This window comes from Acomys minous (genome assembly GCF_964271855.1).
Source record: "Acomys minous genome assembly, chromosome: 1".
NCBI classification, from domain to species: domain Eukaryota; kingdom Metazoa; phylum Chordata; class Mammalia; order Rodentia; family Muridae; genus Acomys; species Acomys minous.
The window spans coordinates 11,341,189-11,348,276 of record NC_140483.1 but is presented as its reverse complement, the minus strand read 5'-3'; the positions used below and the strand labels follow the sequence as shown (position 1 = coordinate 11,348,276).

The 7,088-nt window shown below is 44.7% G+C and overlaps 1 long non-coding RNA gene across 2 annotated transcripts; it reads right to left on the bottom strand.

Annotated features, from left to right (window-relative positions):
* Positions 1-3,895: 3,895 nt before the first annotated feature.
* LOC311597646 lies at positions 3,896-6,776 on the bottom strand. 2 transcript variants are annotated; one of them, XR_014779298.1, is made up of 4 exons: positions 6,690-6,776; positions 4,851-5,017; positions 4,553-4,732; positions 3,896-4,025 (listed from the first exon to the last, which is right to left on the bottom strand). It is a non-coding gene; the product is annotated as an uncharacterized lncRNA (long non-coding RNA). The 2 variants fall into 2 exon arrangements; XR_014779299.1 differs by lacking the exon at positions 6,690-6,776 and adding an exon at positions 6,552-6,654.
* Positions 6,777-7,088: the final 312 nt, after the last annotated feature.

Sequence of the window (7,088 nt, the reverse complement as noted above, 5' to 3'; positions counted from 1 at the left end):
CTGCACTATACAGTTTGGGTCTGACTCTTTCAGAACTGTTGCTCCTCAGCAGGAGGTGCCTTTAGGGGGTGGAGCCTCACTGAAGGAAGTGGCCCACTCAGGAGGGTTTTTGAGGGTTGTAGCCTAGCCCCCACTTCCTGATTACTTTCTGACTGGGGGTTCCTTGTATCTATGCAGCCTCCTCTGCTGTGCCTTCCCCTCCACGACGGCATGTGTCCCCTCAAACTATAAGCCCAAATAGACCCTTTCTCTCTTGAGTTACATTCGTCAGGGCATTTTATCACTAGGTCCTGGAAACTAGTGACTGGAGATGATTAGCTCAGACCAGACCAGTGATAGCTGACTTACTTTCTCTTCCAAGTCTCTCTTGGGAAAAGCTCTCAGGGTCTGATAAGGAAGGATTGCATCTTTTGAGACCACTGTCCAAAAGTCACACCTTCCATTGCTGTCTCAGAATGGGGAGACACATGAGTCCCTGAGCACCTGTGTCCAATTGGAAACTGCTTCTATAAACTTCCCATTGAAGAATCTTCAGCTCAGGGGCTGCATATTTATAAATGTTTACAGTAGATGTTTTCTCATTAAAAATTTTTTTTTCCAAATTTATTTGCATAGTTTTAATTTTATCTTATGTATCACGCGCAAAGCCTTTTGTCATTGTTACTAATCCACACATTTTTCTCTATGGTAAATTAACCTTTCTGTGCCATTAGAATTTGGCAAAAAAAAAAAAAAATGACAGAAACACTGACTTGTGACTTCTCTGCCCTACCACTTCCAGCCAAGAGCTTGTTCCAGCCAGTCTGCAGCCACACCTTTTCAGTCAGATGTTTTCAATTTGTCTTCCAATGTGATGTTGACTTGAACGTTCGGCAGATTTATCATTCCAGCATTCTTCCCTGCCACTCACTATGAGGCTTTATATTTTCTCATTTAATAGTTGTAGCAGGTTTTACAGTTCTCGTAAATCTTCATGAAGTTCCTAACCCCGCCGTGGTGCCAACTGAGAATGCCTTTCCACCGGCGGCCTTTGAGGAACTAGGTGCCACGATTTATAGTTCTGATCTAATTAATGATTTACTGAAAGTAACACTCAGGCATGGCACTCACTACATCTTAACCTGCGATGCACACGGCCTGATTCTGCCCATTGGGGAACACAAATGGACGAGGCAGGTCTCCTTTCCAAGCCCAGGTCTTGTCCAGGATCCTGACCACTGGTAGCCTGAAGATGGGCACAGCAGTTACCTAAAATTTCAGGTTTCCCTCTTCCTACCCTTATGACTATGGTAAGGACGGGGCCCATACCTACCTCTCCCTCTGACCAGCACAAGCTTCCCAGTCTCGAATCTTCATCCTTCCTTCTCTACCGGGAAGCCCTCCTGCTCGTGAGCCCACTGACTGCTTGGGCCTGCCATTGCATCTTGCCCTAGTTTATGGATGGCAATTCTGGTTTTGACTGTTAAGCCATCCAACAACGTCTTCCAAGCCTCTCTTGGGGAAAGCACCTTCTACTCACAACTTCGATCGCGGTCCCAGAATTCTCCCAAAGAGAATGTCCATATTGTGTGGTGAATAGGTTGCTGTACACACCAGCATCATTCTGAGCGGTGGGGCAGGCAGATGTTCACTGTGAGTATATATTAGAATATGCAATCAAAGAATGAAAAGGAGGCACAGAACAAACCTCTCTAACTTTACCCCATCTCACAGTCTACCGTCTCTGGGATGATTCATGATATACTCAAACTTATGGGGGCACCCTGAGTGTGGGGTCTAGAGATACCTTTGTGTGGTTTGGATGCTTAGGACAATGGCCTCTCTATGATCCTGTAATACGATGTTTATATTTAAGACATGGAAACCTTTTGTGAATCTTGGAAAAGGGTGCTTGGTAACACCACAGCATCTCCTTAAGTAATAGCCTCTTTATGGCTTGTCACCAACCATTACATGACCTTAAACACATCGCTATATATCTGTGTACCCCCATATTCTCTGATCAATAAAATAAGTGGCATAGTGACTCCAACTGTCCTTCCAAACTGAGTCCTGAGTATCATGACTACCCTTCATTACTCACTTAGCAATATACCTTTGCTGTATCAGTGATGTCCATCAGTGTCTGCTCAATGGGCAAGGGCAGAGTAAAGCAATATCTCTTCAAGCTGTTGGAGTGTCCCAAGCTTAATCTCCTCTCTCACTCTTTGTATCCATTGCTTCACTGACATCTTCTCTTCTCATCCCATGGACATCAGCATTCACGCCAAGAATCTCCTCCTAGCCTTATATCCTCAGAAACATGATGATGTTTTGCGAGATGACACAGGAGACAGTATCACATATGAACACCAGCTACAGGGATCTGGGCGGGATCTTGAGTTGACATACATTAATCCTTTCTGGATATATCATCTGGTAAAACTGTAAAAGCTGTTCTCGGTAAGTGCAGAGACCTATGAAAAATAGACTTGCCTTCCAGAAACCTCTGAAATAGCTGGAGAATGACCCACATTATGAAGAGCTATGCAGCGTGTGGAGACAGAGCAGTGTGCTAACCTCCTGAGAACTTACACAGTGTTCAGTAGGCTCCAATGGAGAGAGGCAGCATGGCCTTTGACACCCCAAGACTGGCTGGTGAAGCTTGTCCTTAAAAGGATTGAAAACACCCCCCTGGCATTGGATAACCATTGTGTGAGTCAGCAATTCAGACTGCAGCATCTCTCTTCGGAGCCCAGGCTGCCTTTCAGCAGACAGTTATGATTTTAGTTGGGACCTGGCTGATGCCACACAAATTTAAACCATTTAATTCAATCTAGGGAAAGACCTACTGAGATGCTGGATATAGGATTTTAGGAAGATCAAGAGCATTGCCCCTCTTTGAATAAAGCTTTCCCTTACATTTCAACCATACCAAGGAGTAAGCATATCCTATAGAGGGACATTGAAGCAGAATTCAGCAGTGCTGTCACTGAGCCAGAAAGACACCAGTAGCGTCAGTGGAGAACTGACTCTCTATGATGTGGCAGGAATCCAGGGCCTCTGAGCTCTCAGTGTTACCCTTTTGATTTTAGAGAACGGAGATCACCTTCCATCCACCAGCTCCCGTGTTTCTTCATTTGAATGCTTTCTCCTGTCACCAGAGACAGGTCTTCCTATCTATAAGGGGAGGCAAAACTGCAAGGGAATTAATGTTCACTTCACAAGTGCTTTTAACTTGTAACACCAGAGTTAGCGTCAATACCCCACTTCCTCTATCTGCCTGGTAGCGTCCTCTGAAACTCGTTTCATGGAGCCCTCCAACAGTGTTATGTGCCAGTTGGCCCACAGTAGTAACTTACCTGACAGCCATTCATTATGGGCTTCCTCTATTCCCTGCTTTATGGCCCCACCCACATCTCTACCACTATTACCCATGGTTATCTATTTTTTTGTTTGTTTGTTTGTTTGAGGCAGGACCTCACTGTGCATTCAGGCTGGCTGCAACTCAGTATGAAACAGCTGAGATCGCACTCCAGGTCTCCTCTCTCATGGCCCCCGGAGTCCTGAGAGTCCAGGCTTGCACCACCAGGCTCAGGTCTTGCAATCATTCAATGAGTAGACTCTGAACTTTAGTTTTTGTCTCAGAATCACCTTCGGGGCAAAACTCAGACAAATCTTCATCAAGGCATTGCAAGAGGCCTGGCATCCCGCAGGTTCGAGTAGGGCTCAAACTCTTCTCTGGACTTTCTCACAATGAGACTTGGAGATTTCTTAACTGCTTTCTACTGCAAAAATAAACTGGTGGTGAAAAATGATAAGAAACACTGAGCTAAAAAAAATAGCTATAGCAAATTGCCTTAGTCAATTTGCTAGCTCTTACCACAGCTCTCTTCATTGGCTTTGAGGCGTACATCTCTTCTGCTGTTTGCTGTCACCTCCTGCCAGTCTCTACTTCTGAGACAGAAATGACTGATGGAGTGTTTGGACAAGCTTTTGGGTCTGCTGGCTCTTGCCTCTGCCTGGCCTTCTTGATAGTCTTCAGCCTGGGATATTGTAGGTAACAGTTTAGAAATCCAGCCTTTACTCCAGAGCACTACCTCAGAGCAGTGGTTCTCAACCTGTGGGTCGAGAGTCCTTTGGGGGTAAAACTACCATTTCACAGGGCTTGCCTAAGAACATTCATATCTACGCTACGATTCAGAACAGTAGCAAAATCACATTTATGAAGTAGCAATGAAAATAATTTTATGGTTTGGGGTCACCACCACCTGAGGAACTGTATCAAAGGGTCACAGCATTAGGAAGGGTAACGCTAGAGTTTGGACCCCCTGTTCAAGGCCAAGTTACTACCTTTAAACTATGGTTGCTGATGATGCGGTTTTCATGGCATGCTTAATTAGAATTGGAAGCAATTCACAGAAGAGCAGCTGTGGGGGTTGGGATGGGGAGGAAGTCAGTCTCAGCTGATGTGACAATGACCCTGCTTCAGCACAGGAATCGCTTGGTCAAAGAGCTCCCCCAGGTCCCTGGCCTTCAGCCACATGAGCCAACATTCCTCAATCTGGCTTACCCACTGAAAAGCCACCGTCACATCACATTGCTGGAAAGAAGTGGAGAAAACTCGAGGTGTGCCTTTGGGTAGCCTCTTGTCCCCCCTTTAGGTAAGATCAAGTGAAGTGGCTTAGAACATCGTTACCCTTGAAGTCACCAGCCCTATGAGCTTCTCTGGTCCTTCCATCTGGGACACACCCTAGGAGAGGGTAACAGCAGATATGATCTCATTTTTCTTTTCTCACTCTGTTCCAGGAGAGTCATTGAGATATTTTACAAGTGTATCACCAGCGGGGCTGAACAGCTAAGTCACTCACCAACGTCTCAGCCCAGTCAGCGAGAGAGGGCATCTCCCTTCAGTGGAGGGACAAGTGTAAACACAGACGCATGTAAAACTCTTACACTTCTTCTACTTAGACCCTTTGGGAGCCGTGCTTTTGAGTTTCTCCAGTTGTTCCTATTGGTTTTAAGTAAGAGTTGTTTTCTAGAGCAAAGATAAACATGAAGGCAGTTAATAGAGATTTTTTAAATCACAACTATTTACATGTGGTTCCTAGATTATGCTTCTTAGCCATGATATTGAGTGTTTTGGTGCTTTCTAAAATTTCGTGCTAAAATCCTAGTTCCTCTGGTGGTGATAGTTTTTACTGTAGGCACCAATGGGAGGAGGCTATGATGCCAGAATGGTGCATCCTCCTACATTTACTCGATGCTTTTATAAAAGTGACCCTTATCTTTTCCTCCGTGTGAGAAGACATATGTCAATGAGGACGTGAGCCTGTCCCAGGCACCATAGCAGCCAGAATGTAGACCTTGGGCTTCCAGATTTTCAGGGTTCAACGAAATACATTTCTATGATTTAAAAGCCACCTCCCTTTTCATATTTTTTTTAGCTACATGGTCTAAGGCTGTAATTTATAAAAGAGTGAAATAATATTTGAACATCTACGTGCTTTCACTTGCCTGGAATTGTATGTCAAGTACCCAGGGTATCAATAATAGCACCTGATGCCCATCGGGTTTTTTTTTCAACTGGCAAGTACTTAGCATGATTTCATATATAAATACATTATATTATTTCAGTTATGTTTACGAAAACAGTTAGTCTTGGGGAGAGGGTGGAGTAGGCCAGCCTGCTGCTACCAAGTACAACCGGGTCTCTTTCTCCACTTTTCCTTTTCTCTATCTAATATTCAATATCACTCTACCTGCTATTGACCAGAATTTTCTAGCTCTATCATCTTGAGGATTCTTTATGCTAGTAATGATGGGTCTTTATTCATAGCAATTGTCCCTTTCTAAGGCCCAAGAATTAGTTGAGATGTCAGTTGTCAAGGTGGCGGTAGGTGTCTGTCATTTACTCTGAGCCAATTGGGCTCAGACTGCCAAGGCTTCTACGGAGCCTGAAACATGTTAACAATATAGGTTCCCAGCTTTGTACTACCCTTTGAAGTAGGGTAAAATAAAGCAAAGCATATTAGAGACTATAGATAGCAAACACCTGAAAATCACCCCCTGAGCCAATCACACAAGCCAGCGATCTCTAACACGTCATAGCATCACAGGTGAGAAAAATGAACAACCAGCTCACAGCCCAGTACTCTCAGGGGTTAGCGAATTGAACCATAGGGTCATAATTGAAAAGTTTTAAACCCTAACTCAAAAATTCACGTAACTTGGGACATTTTTAGAGATGAACTGTGTAAAAACACAACATATATTTGAGGACCAGTGAGATAGCTCAGGATGTGAGGGTACCCTCTCCTAGCCTCGATGAGCAGTGCATTCACATGTATGCAAACCCATACACAGACAGATATAAATGTATGCACATCATCAAAATAAGTATTTAAAATAATGGCAATAATAAAGGTTTTCTTAGAGCTTGACCATGAAGCAAGTCTGTTTATGGAAAGCGCCCTATGTAGGGCCCAGAACCTGGCAGATCTCTTCTCACGGCTGGGTGCTTGTTGCAAAGCTCTGTTCGTATTACCCAAGTTCTGGCTGTCTGTGCGCACCTGGACTCCAGCTTTTGTGGACATGGTCCTTTGATCACTGTTCCTTTCCCCTTCCCTGGGAAGAACTGCTTGGATCTGCCTCAGAGGCAGAGCCGTTTCCTCTCTGTAATTCAGTTACTTTATAAATGGATCGCTCACCTCCTGGCTCTTGATGGCATTAGGGCTCCTCCAGAGGATAGGATCGTTCCAATGAAGCCAGGGAACAGCCGCTGCTTCCCAAGTGGCAGCCCACACAAGGCTCCTTCTTTTAATTACCGGGTAGTTTGCAGGTATAATTGCCCGGTAATTGCTCGAACACATGTAGTGACAAGGTGTGTTTACAAGTCATTGGCTGTGCAATAAATGCACAACTAGCTCCAAGTCCTCTGAGGCGGCATTAGCTTGGATTCCAGAGACTCAGATGCCACCTGTCTTGACAGCGCCCTTGATGTGTTTCTCTACAGTGTCTCCTTGAGGCACATTTCTCCATGTGCTTTTGATGAGGGGAAATTTAATAGTAGGTGAGACTTACACACTTTGCCTCTGCTCTTCAAGCCC